At 38.1% G+C, this 17,458-nt stretch overlaps 1 protein-coding gene and 1 non-coding gene across 3 annotated transcripts in view; one reads left to right on the top strand and one right to left on the bottom strand.

The window, feature by feature from the left end:
- nab (NGFI-A-binding protein homolog) overlaps positions 1–17,458 on the top strand; it is a 521,598-nt gene that overhangs the window by 256,529 nt on the left and 247,611 nt on the right. The gene's annotated exons all lie outside the window — the stretch shown is intronic.
- On the bottom strand, positions 6,270–6,344 carry TRNAC-GCA (transfer RNA cysteine (anticodon GCA)). The gene has a single exon. It is a non-coding gene; the product is annotated as a tRNA-Cys (tRNA).

Genomic DNA, 17,458 nt, shown 5'->3' with positions numbered 1-17,458 from the left:
TTCCTAACTTAGAAAAAAAAATTTTTTTTTTAAATTTCATTTAAAAAAAATTAAAAATATCAAAATTAAAAGTGAATAGAATAGAATACTAATCAGTGTTTAAAATCAGTTGTTCAATGCTTTTTTTCTTACGGTCTTACTAATAAAAACTCTATATACAGACGTTTAACTCCCTTATACTTATACAATGAGTAGCTCGTTTATAAGTCGTGTGTAAATTCCTTACTAATAATCACTACATACGTCGTGTATAACCGTATAACTGTTACACAGCTACGTCATAGTTTCGTCATTAATTCATTACGAAAGGTAATAGAATATCTGAGGTTCTCTATTGGATCCGGTAGATCGCTCTAGTGTGCCGTGTTAAGAATCGATAGTACAACTGGCTCTGATCGATTACCACACCACATTTTGGTCAAAGAGTACTAGCTACAGCAATATTATTCTACTTATTCTCTGCTCTTTCGTGTGTTATTCTGTGGTTACAAGGCATCCATCTTCTTAAAATGACAGTCGATACGAACAGCTGTTAGAGGGGCGGCCATTTTTTCTCTATATACAACTCTTAAATAAGGGGTTTCGTATATATAACTACTGCAAAGCAATTCCCATTGTATAGTTACAGATTGTTTATACATCCATCGCTTATGCATGGTTTATTAGTAACGTTTTCTGTCTCAACGCTGCATAAGTCTCGTAGAGCTAAGACGAGTTGTTATGGCACCAACCTGCGCGAAGTTTTAAATTGCCAGTCAGCAGGATAGAGGAGTGGGGGTTGTTTGGTTTACGGTTCTCAAGCTCAGAGCGGCAGGCATATCTATTTCATCTCTTTCTAAAAACATTCGTCTTAACTTAGTATCACCACTTTCCTACTCAAGAGTCCGAAGGTACGTAATGAAATTACGCCCACTATTCCATCTTTATATTCTTATTCTCCGTCCGAATCAGACGACTGATCTGTGCTGGAATCAGATGTCCCTAAGTTCATGGAAATGTTCTCCAAAATACTGTCCATCACGTGCTCACTTTCAATGTAATTGTTCTCTACTTTCTTCACATAATCATACACTGATATCCATTCTCGGAAGAAGCGATTGCAGAGTCTGCCTCTGCTTATGCGTAGCGTAGAAATTATAAATGAGTCTTCTTATGACTTCCTCATCAAAACTGTCTACGGCTGCAACAATCTTCTTCTTCGGCTGTGATTTTTCCGGACTGGAGAAAGAATCTGCTGTTCCTGCCTCAATATTTTTCCCTTCTTTCCTGATTCTTGCCAAGGTTCGCTTTGAAATACCAGTGGCAGCCAGTACTCTTGCACACACGCTTTTCAATGGAATTGGTATTCCATTTACAGCCTCTTCTGACATGAATTTCCATACAACGAATGATATTTCATGACCTTGACTATGAACTACTCTATGATTTCACACCTTAGACAATGCCATAATGAGGGCGCTCAGAAGGACAATGTTTTCAGTATTAGCAATAGCGGTAGTAGCAGAACGATCTGAACACTCGGAATGCTAGTAACCCAACACCCCTCCAGTTGAGTGTGAGGGCGAGTCCAAGCAAACGAACTAAAATGCGTCCCTCGCGCTGGTGCCATAATTTCTCGTCCGGGCTCTATAAAAACTATACACGGTTTATTAGTAAGACCGTTAAAGTGAAATCCTCTATATAGAGCTTGTGTAGTTGCTAAGCAACGTGAAGTAAGCACATTTTGTGAGTAATCTAGACGTTGCGGCCACTAGAGGGAACCCAAGAGTTGGAGCTTAATCTGAGACGATTCTAACCGGCGTCGGAGTTGTATCCGGTGTGGCTTAGTGGATAAAGCATCAGCACGTAGAGCTGAAAACCCGGGTTCAAATCCCGGCGCCGGGGAGAATTTTTCTCCGTTCCATTACTCTTTCATCGTATGATGACGCAGAATATCTGCATGGAAATATCATATGTACTTCGGTACATTAAAATAACATATATGATATGCGTAAATCACTTCGTGATTTAAGACGACGCTTATTCCGTCGGATCCCGGCCAACTAGTCACTCATATCGAGTGCACCTCAGCACGTGTGGACTTCGGTCCTGCGTTCATAGACATCTATGACGTAGTGCAGAGGGCGGCCACTAGAGGGAACCCAAGAGTTGGAGCTTAATCTGAGACGATTCTAACCGGCGTCGGAGTTGTATCCGGTGTGGCTTAGTGGATAAAGCATCAGCACGTAGAGCTGAAAACCCGGGTTCAAATCCCGGCGCCGGGGAGAATTTTTCTCCGTTCCATTACTCTTTCATCGTATGATGACGCAGAATATCTGCATGGAAATATCATATGTACTTCGGTACATTAAAATAATATATATGATATGCGTAAATCACTTCGTGATTTAAGACGGCGCTTATTCCGTCGGATCCCGGCCAACTAGTCACTCATATCGAGTGCACCTCAGCACGTGTGGACTTCGGTCCTGCGTTCATAGACATCTATGACGTAGTGCAGAGGGCGGCCACTAGAGGGAACCCAAGAGTTGGAGCTTAATCTGAGACGATTGTAACCGGCGTCGGAGTTGTATCCGGTGTGGCTTTGTGGATAAAGCATCAGCACGTAGAACTGAAAACCCGGGTTCAAATCCCGGCGCCGGGGAGAATTTTTCTCCGTTCCATTACTCTTTCATCGTATGATGACGCAGAATATCTGCATGGAAATATCATATGTACTTCGATACATTAAAATAATATATATGATATGCGTAAATCACTTCGTGATTTAAGACGGCGCTTATTCCGTCGGATCCCGGCCAACTAGTCACTCATATCGAGTGCACCTCAGCACGTGTGGACTTCGGTCTGCGTTCATAGACATCTATGACGTAGTGTAGAGGGCAGCCACTAGAGGGAACCCAAGAGTTGGAGCTTAATCTGAGACGATTCTAACCGGCGTCGGAGTTGTATCCGGTGTGGCTTAGTGGATAAAGCATCAGCACGTAGAGCTGAAAACCCGGGTTCAAATCCCGGCGCCGGAGAGAATTTTTCTCGTTCCATTACTCTTTCATCGTAGACGTTGCATGTTGTGAACCCAAGATCGCGCGCCCTCTAAGTGCGCTTGATCTGCATACCTCACACGCTTCTCAGATGCCAGGAGACGCAGTAGCTCGGCGGTGTTGACCCGCCCCTCCCGGCGGCAGCGTGTTGTTGTTGTCATGACCTATGCCAAATCCTCGGCTGTCCTGACCTGCGCTATATTGATCAGCGGTGCGGTTGTGCGCAGCGCCACGGCACGGAGACATCGCGTGACAACTTCGTACTGCGCGCCCAATGCTTTCTGTTACAAATACAAATACTGCGTTCTTACGAGAGGCCTACTGGTCTGGTAAGCATGAAGAGCTGAGCTGCCCATCCTCATCCTCATCCACATCATCATTTTTTCTTCTTCAACATCTTCTTGTTATCCTTTTTAATAATCAGCAGTACCCAGAGACTTAACCAGCTTTAAGAGGCCTTGTGCCTGAACTCTTGTGTATAGCAATGGACTCGTTCATATTATACAGTTTATCGGATACAGTGAAACCTGTCTAAAGCGGCCATCTGAAGTTACCTTGTAAAATGGCCGTTTTATCAGGTGGCCGCTTGATTAAGGTTGCGGTTTTTATGAATCATCATGAAAATACTGAATTTCGTTGACTGCTAGAAATCTGTGAGAAAGATGCGAGATTGTTTGTGTGGAGGAAAGCTAATCAATTCCTCCTTTACTGCAGTTAACACACATAGACAACAGCGCACTAGCGGCCAGAGAAAGAAGCAGAGTTTTAAAGCAAGTAAATGAACGGAGAGGGAGGAGATCCTCCTCTAAATCAGCGCATGGGCGGGAATTATAGAAACCGACTGGTCATGGAGCAAGCGTCGTTTAAACCGATCAATCGAGGTTTTCTTATAGCTGTGAACTTAAAAATTATCGAATCTTCCTCGAATTTCAAGGCATATATTTCATTTGGTATTTACTTTCAAAAGAAGAAAAATGTGAGGACGACGTTCCTCCCTTCCCTCCCCCGAGAAACTGCAAAAAAAAAAAAAATACTGGAGATAGCGCATAAATTACTGAACAAAAAAGTATAATAAATTTTTCCTGTAACTTTTATGGTTTTCGTAAAAAAATGTTATCTGTGAGTTGGATGTTTTTCGAAGTGATAGTAGATCGTCATTATGTATTTCGGTCTGCCACTACTGTACATTGCAGCTGTGGTGATATCCTTGTTTACAAATCAGGACAATGGGCTTACTCTGTTGTGGTGATGTAAGCATGTGTTGGAAGGAAAGTCATTGGCAATGACGTTCACATTTAAGGCTGGTCCACAATAAACAGGGAACGAGAACCAGAATGATAACGGGAAGCGAAGGACGTGAACGTAGAGATTTTTTTATTCACAATAGACCGAGAACGGAAACGGTTATGCATATCGATATGCATGTCAATAGCGATATGTAAAGTCGATATTACGCATTATGATGTTAGTTTTGTATACTTGAGGTGTATAGTTCCAAAAGTCGACATCTGCCATTTTTATGAAAAATGAGTTACGATCATTTCTTATATCTTTGGGTTGAAATACATTGGAAAAACACTATTTCATCCTCAAAAACTCGATATGTCTAACATAAATCAAGCTTTAAAATATGGAATTTTTTCCAAAACCCGACTTATTTTGTTAACGTATTGTTCCAAAACTCGACATATGCAGTTTATTCCAAAGTCCGACATTTACACTGCCATTGTGTGAACTATGAAGGTCAGTAACGTTCCAGAAGTCGACATCTTTGCTCAAGACAAAGAAAGTGTGTGATTTCTTTTAGAATATCATAATTCTTCAGTGCACGGAACTTACTGGGAAAATTGACAATGGAACTTTAGCTGAATAAGAATATGCTTCATTATATTGGTACTTCAGAGCTGTGCAAATTTTTACAACGTGTTGACGTGTTGTGTGAGCGTCTTATAGAAGTAAAATTTTCATAGAATCTCACATACAGATTTCGCCTTTAGAGCCTGGGCGTGGAAGAAGGAGAGTCGGTGATACAAAGAACTAAACAAAGGGATAGGAAGTTAAGTTTTATGCTAACTGTAATGTTTGTCTTTACAGTGATTGTGCGATGCTTGCCTGTATTTGATAATTTTTTGTATTGATTATTGGTCGCTACTCTCTCAGAACTCAAAACTTTTCCCATAAACCAAAGAAGTTTCCTAACTCAGCGTGATATCAACCACTTTTACAAAGTGTTTTACAGTGTCCCCAATAAGTTGGTTCAAGATGAATTCATACTGAATACACAACAGCTGATCATCCTAAAGCATATTTTGTTAACAGAACAGTGAGACATCAGGGGATGGGAGCAGGTCGTGTTCTACCAGTTTACCGACAAACTTTCTTAAAAATCTTGCAAGAGTCAAAGAATTGGGTGGGACTTGTATTTAAGTGGCATTTAAAAATTGGACTTCCCCCAGTAAAAAAAAAAAGAGAAGAGGATACATGTAGCAAGAAATGTGAAATAAAGTGATATGCTATGAAAGACTTCATCGAAAAATTAGGTACAATGAGTCACTCCATTTCCTCCATACCAATGGATAGAATTTTTTTATGGAATTGAGAAGGAGGCAAAGACGATGAAAATTATGAAATCCGAAGATTACTGCAATATCGTCAACAGTGACACCATAAACAAGTTGAGTACAGACTGTCCAGTTTATGAGTGGAAAACGAAGATACAAACTGTTTTGAAGCCACCAAATGGTTAGCATTTCAAACTAAAATTCTGTAAAAGAATTAAGATAAGGGAATAAAAAATTGAGTTGCGATAAGGGGTGAACAAAACTATAGAAGAATTGTACATTTGTACAAAGGATTTTGAAAAAGGGGAAAACGTGCTCTGGATGGAAAAATCACACTTGCACAAAAACACATGCATAATCTATAAAGAAGAACTAAGTAATGTTAACAAATTACTTAAAGAAATGTTTAAGATAACTGGAGAGACATGGAAACTTTGGAATATTGCAAGAATAATACAGACCGTATTTATAACGAGGATGAGGATGAAGAAGATTGACTATCTGTGAACCACAGGGAGAAGAGAATTTCAGGATTTAAAATGTACACTTAATGAAGGTTAAATATAATATTCTGATCATATATATATATATATATATATATATATATATATATAAATGAATGACAATTGTTTATTACATTCTTACCATTTAATACGAGAAAAATTCGTACCGGCACCGGGAATCGAACCCAGGACCTTCAGCTCTGCGCGCTGAGCGCTCTTTCCAACTGAGCTATGCCGGGACACGTTCCACGGCGCCGGCCGAACCTCTCTCGTTCTATTCCCGGTGCCGGTACGAATTTTTCTCGTATTAAATGGTAATAATACACATTGGCTACTTCATAGTAGACGTGTAATATTCAATGAGGTGGGCGAGACCTCATACTTAATGAATATTGATTTATTACATTCCATGGATTCAATAAAATTAATAGCTTTTTAGAACAAAATGTGGATTATTTATGGGAAATAATGTTATTAGAATTTCCAAAATCCGACATAAATTTTATTGTTAGTTCCAAAATCCGACATATATTTTATTGTTAGTTCCAAAATCCTACATATGCAACAGTTAGTTCCAAAACACGACATGTTCATATTTAATAATCTAATAACTCTTACAAAAATACATACTTTTAGTTCAAACATGTAATTTTATTCTCAGCTTTACTATTAAAGACTATTATAAAAATTTCCTGCACATCTCAACACTGGAAATACTACAGATAGTTTTTTGGCTTTTTCTCTAAACCACTTAGAAAGCAAATGTCGGGTTTTGGAACTATACACCTCACTTGTCCAATGGTATTCTCTCCACTATACATGCCAGCCATTGACCTGGGCTGGGATCGAACCCACAGTGCTATACCAACTACTCTACCGAGGTCGACATTTTTAATTTAATTTTAACATAAACACAGGTTAACCGACTTCGAAATTTAAGGCATGGAATATTTAAGAATTCAATTGACGTGGTAGTCTGGTCACATTGAATGTGATTCTACTAGATTTCTGGGTTAGTTACAAGCAATGAATGAAGAAAACATTATTTCACGGTCTTCTTGCTACGAACCTAGATCATATATGTAACAGATAACTCATCGCTATGTTAAAATCGGCAGCACTTGTAAGAGAACAACCACCAGGATCGCCACCCATCCGTAAACGAACACGAGATGGCAGTACAGTCGCTAATGCAATTCAAATGGGAATTATGACGTGACTCCTTATGTAACAACTAGATGGCAGCGTAGTAAACCTGACAAAAGTTGTTAATGTCAAAGCCTATAAGCCGACCTATCTGTTACGTATATTATGATCTAGGCTACAAAATATACGACGACCAAGCAGTTTTTTGATGACAACAGAATGGATCTAGTAGGCTTTGATCGGAAACGAGAACGGCATAGTTTAAACTTGGCAACTCTCACGTCACCGTTCCCGGGCTCCGACAAGCTTTTTGTTAATTGTGAATGTTCACATTGAAGTACATTTATTTTAACCATTTTTCAATTGTCGTTCTAGTTTCCGTTCCCGATTTATTGTGGACCAGCCTTTACTCGAACAGTAAATATTACACTACTATCAATCCTAAAAACATGATATTTTAGCAATTAAAAACAAAAATAGAACAAACAAAAAAAAAACAAAATTTCACCGTACATCATGTTCAGTAGATCGAGAAGTACAGTAGCGGCAAAAAAAAAAAAAACCGGACCAACCCTTGTAATGATTTCAGAGCCTTGTTCACTCCAGAGCACGATAGACTGGTAACTAAGACTTTCGTTGTTCGAATCCTGCCTGGGAAGGAAACTTTTTTTTCCTTATTCATATTTATTCCCAATATTATTCGATTGCTGATAAAATTCATGTTCTGGGAATAATAAGTTAATTAAGTAGTAAAATATCGCTGCAATCAAAAAGTATTGGGAATAAATTTGAATAAGGAACAAAAAAAAGTTTCCTTCCCAGGCAGGATTCGAACCACGAAAATCGTAGTTCCAATCTATCGTGCTCTGGAGTGACCAAGGCTCTGAAATCAGCCACAAGGGTCGGTACGGTTTTTTTGCCACTTCTGTACAGTCTGTATAATTTTGGCAGTTTATATCGTTTACACTCTCTATACTTTACATATCAACATGATGAATAAAATGACTAACAAAAAGTGGCTTGTGGTGGAAGACAAGACTTGGATTATATCTTGAAGAAGAGAAGGAAAAGGATTATCTTTCCTGGAGGCAAAATACGGGCGGAGTGATGTGCTATGCAGATTAGCCATAGTTCCTCCTAATTTCTCTATCTTCTGTGCACCATAGTGGCGTGTGAACGGACAACTTTACTTCATTATTTCATAAGAGGTAATTGTTTTATAGATCTGCGGGTGAAATTGTATTATAACTTGTTGGAAATATTTACAAAATTCCGTCACTTAGTTAACTGTAACTGCCAAAGACACGGCAATGAATAAAATTCGTTATAGCGGAGTACTTGTATTTTAAAGCTCTTTGTATACTAGTCCAAACATGCCAATTAAGCTAATATCTTAACACAAGGCTCATTATCCACAACGTTTCAGCGGCGATGAAGTTATTCAGTGCATAGCGGAGAACTAAATCACTGCCTCCCCCCCCCCCCTTCTCTTTGCACACTCACAGCTATATTATGTTATCGGCGCCATCACGACTCGTGGGAACAGCGGAGGAAAATTTGTCGTGTTAATCACTTTCACAAGGAAATATTGGCAGGGGTGTACAGCTTTAGACACAAAAATGTCCGATCTCCTGAGTTCAGCACCTGGTTCACACGACGAGGGAAAGCATTTTTTTTTTTTTTCCACCTAATATATCGTTCGAATATATCTTTGTTACAGATTAGCTATAACCAGGGTTTGGATTTCTGTGTAAATATGTGATTTTTGATTACCTGCAGTTAAAAAATTTGTCATGTCTTTACGAATTAAGATAGGAATAATTTAAAACATATCTCATTTCCCATATTTGTCCATATTTCCGGGTATAGGTCTGTCGCATATTTTCACAAATTTGTAGAAAGCTGACAATTTAATATTTTATTTTAAATGTACTCTGTACTTTTTATGGTTTCATAGTTATTCCTATCAGAAAATTATTTACGATCTTGCTAATAAAAACTCTTGTATAGACGTTTAACTGTCTTATACTGACACAACGAATAGCTCGTTTATAAATTGTTTGTAAATTCCTTACTAATAATCACTATATACGTCGTGTACAGTATAACTGTTACACAGCTACGTCATAGTCTCGTCATTACTTCATTACGAAAAGTAACAGAATAACTGAGGTTCTCTATTGCATCCGATAGTTCGCGCTACTGTGCCGTGCTAAGTATCGATAGTACAACTGGACCTGATCGATTACCACGCTGTATTTTGGCCAGAGAGTACAGCTACATTAATATTATTCTAATTATCCTATACTCTTTGGTTTGTTATTCTGTGGTTACAAGACAACCATCATAAAATGTCAATGAATACGAACAGCTGTTAGAGGGGAGGCCATTTTCTTAAACGGAGAAAAAAATGGGCGACTATTTTTACAGAAGTTTAAAATCCGGAAGCTCAGCATTGAAAGAAATATGATCGATTGTATTCAGCACACACAAATATGCCATTGTCTGTTCTGATTGGTTTTCGAGAGGGCCGGAAGCTCGCGTTTGTAAAGAAGTTTGAGATAGTAGACAGGAACTGGCCGCTAGCAAACTTCCGAAGACGTCGTCGCTTGAAACACGTAGGCAGGACGCGAGGAAGCTACGTCGTATATCGATCGTATCCAATGCAACTTTCAGCGCGCGTCTTCTCCATTTTAGGACCAGCAAGCTATGACTTCAGCCTCTTTAATGTAAGTAAAAGAACGAACAAAAGAAAAGACTCAAAAACCTCGAAGGATGCTTCGGATTTTAAACTAAATATGAAACTTTCCAGGAAAGAGATGCTGCAGTCAATTCTGAACACTAAATTAAAAATACAGCGACAAATAGAGTAGGCCTATTTGGCAATGCTTACAGCGTTCTTATGTTCCAAGAAATCTGGCAGAATCATTAGAATGAAAGTATAAAAATTTTAACATGTTATATTTGGCGTTATTGATAGTATTTGTTACGGTGGAGCGACGCGAAGACATTCATTGTAGCCTCTAGTGGACTTATTGTGTCTTCCACCTCCTTTCGTAGGAATGATATTGAAGTCCGAAAAGTAACTCTCTTGTAGATATCGTGACAAAGTTGGTATCGTCTATCTGTTTAGGTTGCATTTCTTTACGTTTCCGACGGAGTCACATTACATTGCTTTCCACGCCTAGAACAAGCCTAAACTGTATTATTCTTCACTATTAACTAAGCTCCGCGGAAGATCTTTGTCCTTGCATTTCATTTTTTCTTCTTGTCATCCCCTTTTTCTCCTTGTAATCCCTTTTTTCTCTTTGTAGTTACCTTTTTCTCCTTGTAGTCCCCTTTTTCTCCTTGTAGTCCCCTTTTTCTCCTTGTAGTCCCCTTTTTCTCCTTGTAGTCCCTTTTTTCTCCTTGTAATCCCCTTTTTCTCTTTGTAGTTCCTTTTTTTGTCGTCCCCTTTTTTTCCTTGTAGTCCTCCTTTTCTCCTTGTCCCCTTTTTCTCCTTTTCATTTCCTTTTTCTCCTTGTAGTCCCCCTTTTCTCCTTGTAGTCCCCATTTTCTCCTTGTAGTCCCCTTTTTCTCCTTGTAGTTCCCCTTTTTCTCCTTGTATTTTCCCTTTTCTCCTTGTAGTCCCCCTTTTCTCCTTGTAGTCCCCCTTTTCTCCTTGTCGTCTCCTTTTTCTCCTTGTCGTCCCCTTTTTCTTCTTGTCATCCCCTTTTTCTTCTTGTCATCCTCTTTTTCTCCTTGTATTTCCCCTTTTCTCCTTGTAGTCCCCCTTTTCTCCTTGTCGTCCCCATTTTCTCCTTGTCGTCCCCATTTTCTCCTTGTCGTCCCCTTTTTCTCCTTGTCGTCCCCTTTTTCTCCTTGTCGTCCCCTTTTACTCCTTGTCGTCCCCTTTTACTCCTTGTCGTCCCCTTTTTCTCCTTGTCTCCTTTTTCTCCTTGTCTCCTTTTTCTCCTTGTCTCCTTTTTCTCCTTGTCTCCTTTTTCTCCTTGTCGTCCCCTTTTTCTCCTTGTCTCCTTTTTCTCCTTGTCGTCCCCTTTTTCTTCTCGTCGTCTCCTTTTTCTCCTTGTCGTCCCCTTTTTCTCCTTGTCGTCCCCTTTTTCTCCTTGTCGTCCCCCTTTACTCCTTGTCGTCCCCCTTTACTCCTTGTCGTCCCCTTTTCTCCTTGTAGTCCCCTTTTCTCCTTGTCGTCCCCTTTTTCTCCTTGTCGTCCCTTTTTTCTCCTTGTCGTTCCCTTTTTCTCCTTGTCGTCCCCTTTTTCTTCTCGTCGTCTCCTTTTTCTCCTTGTCGTCCCCTTTTTCTCCTTGTAGTTCCCCTTTTCTCCTACTCCCCTTTTTCTTCTGTCATCCTCTTTTTCTCCTTGTAAGTCCCTTTCTCTCCTTGTAGTTTCTTTTTTCTTCAGTTTGTATGAAAACCAAACCTTCAAATCCAGAGCGTTTTCCTTTGCGAATTTGTTGTCATTCATTCTACAGTACCCCCATCCACTGTACGCTTTACCACTATACTCAGTACGCCGTTATGCAGATTTCCCACTGAACTGCTCTATCGGGTCCGAAGTCTCGAAGCCTGGTTATTATGTTAAATAAAAACTAATTTCTAATTACATCAACGTTTTCCATGTTAGACTAAGAACTCGTCAATACCTCTTCACATATCATGTTGCGAATAATTACAGTTTATAGTTCATTTTATTGATTTGTTATTCGAAAGACACAGAAATTAAATAATTTACTACTCTCAAATAGTACCTCCATATGTATAGTCTGATAGGGACCAATAGCGGGCTTATGTGAGGGCGGCAATGAACCTCCGGGTTCCTTAAAATCCAGTAAGTAAGTAAGTATATGTATAGTCTACACACCATACGTACGTGCATAGGCCTATGTATGTAGATAAAATATTCATGTAGGTATAGTTGATGGGGGGAAAGAGAGGTAGGCCTATCTTGAGCACCATTGACCCCGTGATATGAAAAGTAGGTTATGAATTCCAGTCGGATGTGGCTGTTGCACAATCTGAGATCTCCCGTTGCAGTTCCGACTGCGTGTGATAAATACTTGCGGCCGCATATCGGAATGCTGCGGTGTCCGTCATGGCTGCGTGACAAATGAGGGTGTGGAGGGTCACGGAACGCTGAACCGGCTCCTCCGCGCACTCCAGTCGCACCACAATTAAAATTTTACGCGAAGGCGCTTGGCCCTGTTTAGCAAACGCGCATGTCTTGCGCGAGAGATGGGGGATGCGCCTCAAGGGTGCGAGTTACTGCGGCACGCGCGAACTTTACAGCTACCCTCTCGTCGTCAACGGGGAGACGCCTTCGTAGCTCTCAACGTCTGGAACTGAATTCTACCTCCGGAAAAGATTATGAGAAATCTAAACGTGGGAAAGAATTCTCTGGGTTGAGAAGGACTAGCTGGAATTCTAGTGAGTTTGTAGGTGATATCTGACAAATGTTAGTGGGTTCGGTCCACTGAAGATACTCTAGCATTTGTGGTAACTTACAGGAAACGGATACGAAGCAGATATTGAGAGAGAGAGAGAGAGAGAGAGAGAGGGGGAGAGAGAGAGAAAAACTCGTCCGGCCTTAATTAAGGATGACCACGAGGATCCGGAAATGAATGGCAAACAAATACAATTAATTATATATGAATAGTGTTATAAAATAAAGTGTAATAATTAAGTACCATTGATTATTGTAAAATAAAATCTTAGAAGATGACTAAATTATACTGACTATTACACTCTTACTACGTCATACTACTTTTGACCAATAAAACGGTACGAAAGGACGTATTTCAACCAATCATGGCTGCTTATCGCACAATTTTATCGCGTCTCTAGCATTTGTTTAATTTTATCGCGTCCCTAGCATTTGTTTCTTTGTTTGCCAACATTTGAAACTGCGCTGGTCTGGACGTCAAAAATATATATAAAATTACAAACCACTCCAGTCGATGCACAGCAGTTTCAAATATGACTCGCATTGGCATTCAAGAACAAGAATTAATAAAAATCACTGATCATACTTATGCATCTTCTGAAATCCGATTTACAAATAAATGAAGAGCACCATTCGGAAATCCTGAATAAGTTGAATACACAATGTAGGCCTAAATCAACGAGTTCCACTTCTATTATGCACACGTCCAATATAACACCAATTGAACCACCAACCACATTCAAATTTGAAAATTGTACATTCAATAATTATTCCTTTTAAAATTATTCATTCGGAAATTCTGAATAAGTTGAATACACCATGTAGGCCTAAATAAACGAGTTCCACTTCTATTACGCACACGTCCAATATAACATCAATTGAACCACCAACCACATTCAAATTTGAAAATTGTACATTCAATAATTATTCCTTTTAAAATTATTCATGTTTATTTTTTATGTCATCGTCGTTAATTAAAACTTTTCTAACACTTGTGTATATTAGTTAGGTTATGTTATAGCTTCTGCTCTGAGAGGATAAAAAGAACTTCTGCTATATGATATTATGGATAGTCACGTATCAGAGATTGTTTAATATTAAGATTTATTGAATAGTAATCATTACAGTGTCTGTATAAAGACACTACTGCCATCTAGCATGCATCTAGCGTAATATTTGTAATGTTGAGATGGTACAATAATATATTTGAAGACAGTTGTATTTTCGTAAGTCAATTAATATTTTATTGTATTGGAGTACTTCGTTACTTCTAATCTTTATATACTTTCTTCTAATCGTGTAATAGTCAATTAAATCCCACTCGAGTTTTGATTTTCTCTAGATAAATCTGCTCGTGTTCCACTCGCAGATTTATCGATAAAATCAAAACGTCTAGTGAGATTACTGTTGATAAAAAAAGATTTTAATTTAAAATTAGCATATCCTTAATTAAGGCCTTCTTAGTGGTATAAATGAAATTGTATAATCTGCAGGGAATCTTTGAGAATTTGCGAGATGATTTTTTGAATTTCAAAAGATGATATTGATAATTGTTTTAAAAAATTATATGTAAATTTTGGTAAAGAACTCCGAGCACCAAAAAATAAACCTGTCACTGACGAATTGAAGAGAGGGATGTTATACTTGGCACTAAGGTAGGGAATACAAGGTTCATAAATGGCCCTCTTTTCCTGATCAACCTGATGAGCTTGGTTTAGATCTCTCTCCATGCGTATAGTTGGATCTATGATAATAGCCTTTTGTTGTTGCCTGTTTATTGCTATTATATCAGCTCTTCTGTGAGAGCCGTCTTCAGAAATGCAGTGGACCTCTTCATGAACTTCCCAACCCTTGCTCCACGGACTCTATGATGCCTGTTGTTATGCAATAACTCTCCTTTCCGACAAAAGCAATATACTGTGGGGACATTATCGTAAATTCATCATGCCACATTTTTTGAAGAACCTGTAGCTTAAAAGAAACGTTAAGATATTACGTTTCTCAGCTATAATTACATATATTTCTGTCTTTCACACTTTATTAGCCTATACTTTATGCCAATTTATGTTTGTACTTTTTATATTTTTCATTGATTTTATCTTTCCCGCCTCTTCTTCGTTTTTAACCTTTTATCTTACCTTTTTCTATGTCACTTATTTTGATCTGTTTCACCCATTTTACCTAATCACCAATATTTTTATATATTTCACTTTTCTTATATTTTTTACTATTTTTTTCTACCTCTTTATCCCTTTTTACCGTTTCGCCTTTTTATCTTTCTGCCCTTTTTATCTCTATTACGCTTTAAACTTTTTCACCCACTTTTTTAACTTCACCCTTCTCTATCTTTTTACCCCTTTTTAACTTTTTCTCCACATAATTTTTCACTTTTTTATTCTTTCCACCCTTTATCTTGTCACCCTTATTTTTTAGCCCTCCTTTATCTTTTTCAGTCTATTAGATCTCTTTAATTCTATTTTATTTTTTCCCTCTTTAATATTTTTCCCTTATTATCTTTTTCACCCTTTTTCATCTTTTTCACCTTTAATCATCTTTTTCACTTTTCATCTTGCCAGCCTTCTTTATCTTTTTAGTCCTTTATCTTTTTCAGGCGCTTTGATCTCTTTCATTCCATGTTTTCTTTTTCATTCTTTTTTTTTTTCCTTGTTATCTTTTTCATCTTTTTCGGCCTTTATCTTGTCACCCTTCTTTATCTTTTCAGCCTCTTTGATCTCTTCCACTCTATTTTACCTTCATCATTCTTTACATATTTTTCCCATGTTATCTTTTTTTGCCCCCTTTTCATCTTTTTCTCTCTTTCTTAAATTTTCCTCAATTTTTATCTTTTTCTTCCTTTTTATATTTTATCTTCGTATCTTTTGCTCCCTTTTTATATCTTCAACCGTTTCATCATTTTCACCCTTTTTGGCTGTCATTTTCAATGTTTTAAATTTCTATCGTTTTTCTTTTTCAACTTTCTCATCCCTCTTTTTCGTTGTTCTACTCTTCTTTTCACTCCATTATCCCTTTTTATTTTTTCCCACTTTTACCATTTTGCCCTTTTTTACATTTTGTCCCTTTAATATTTTTTCCACTTTAATTACTAAAAGATTCTTATTTATTACCTTGCCCCTTTTCATTTTTTTGTCTCTGTTACGTTTCGGCCCCTATTATCTTTTGAATTTCGCCTTTTATGACAGACCCACTGTGGAGGCAACGTTTCTGTATTTTTCATGGCGTCATATACGGAGGACTCTACTACTACTACTACTACTACTACTACTACTACTACTACTACTACTACTACTACTATTAACTACTGCTACTGTCATTAGTACTCTTACTACTAATATTTCTATTACTACTACTTTTACTACTGTAACTACTACAGGGACATCATTTTATTTTTACTTCAATTTTTATTGTACTTGAGTTTTTGAATGTACTTCACTCCCACCCCTTCTACTAATGAAGTTCCAACTCCACACAGAACCAAGACCGCAGATAGTAAGCAGTACTGAGTTACTGAGTATAGTACGTTCCAGAAATATGTTCGCGTTTTCCAGTGACGAAAGAGCTTTCAATATTGAATCATATTTTCGCACAGGTACTGTCCGTTTGCCTACGTCGCATCCCGATTTCCCCCACCTGCTTCTGCTCGCCCCTCTGTAAAAGCTGGGCTGTCTTAGCTCTTTTCTGAAAACATTAATTTCTCTTAGGAATTGGACGTTTACGTAATATTATACAGCTGTTTAATTTAACTTAAATAAAAGGGCCTTGTTACGTAATTAACTGCCACGTGATTTCCTCCCTTTCTACAATCCTGCGGCATAACCACTTGGACGGACAGTAGATAGCATGTCTGAGTAATTGTATATTTTCGGGTCGGGCAGAAGTGAAGATTGAATTTACAGTACGTAGAGTAGGTACAGAATTATTTCAACATGAGTTACTAGTACGAAGGACGAAACTGGCAATTGGAATTAGATGCAATAGTCTATAGTGCGATAATATGCACAAAAGAACTGAAGCCTGTATCGAAATGAACGGTCACCATTTTCAAAATTGTGTTTAAATATTCATATTATGACTATTTTTCAATTTAACTTCTTTCTCTATATTGTACGCTAATGTGCTGTAGACAGTATAATATACACCGCATAATGAATACGTTAGCATGGATAACTCACTTCGTGAGTAAAAACACTTATTCTTAATACAGTACTGTACTTTGATTAAAGAAAAACCTAATGAAAATTATCAAACTCAAAATCGCGATTTTTCCTAGTTTACGTAAATGGATGAACTAGTTTCCTTCCATCCTATACCTAGTAGAGTGATTTGTGTTTTACGCCAGTATCATCGAACTCCACTCTTGGAGGGGGGAACAAGCGGTGTTTCCGGTTCTCTAAAGGTATAGGCAGGTTAATATTAAAAATGTTAGTAAAAATAAAATGATGTCCCTGTACTATTAGTACTATTAGGCCTATTACTAATGTTGTTACTGCTACTGATATTACTACAAAGATAGCTACAATAACGATAGTTACCCATGTCCTGAATCTTGTAACAGTTTTTAACAGCTATGGTATATGTATAACTAGGGGTATTTTATCATATTTTGAGCATGGCTTATGGCGATAAAACACAAATAGAATATAGTGGGACACCTACTGTAATAGCTACAGTATACAAAATATTAATATTTTGTGCGAGATCGTGCGTATTTGCTTGGTTTCCGCACAAAACCAATCCGCGGAAAGTCTA

Source organism: Periplaneta americana, chromosome 8, assembly GCF_040183065.1.
Source record: "Periplaneta americana isolate PAMFEO1 chromosome 8, P.americana_PAMFEO1_priV1, whole genome shotgun sequence".
In the NCBI taxonomy this organism is placed as follows: domain Eukaryota; kingdom Metazoa; phylum Arthropoda; class Insecta; order Blattodea; family Blattidae; genus Periplaneta; species Periplaneta americana.
Note: the sequence above shows the minus strand (reverse complement) of the source record. Positions and strands in the feature narration are given on the sequence as shown.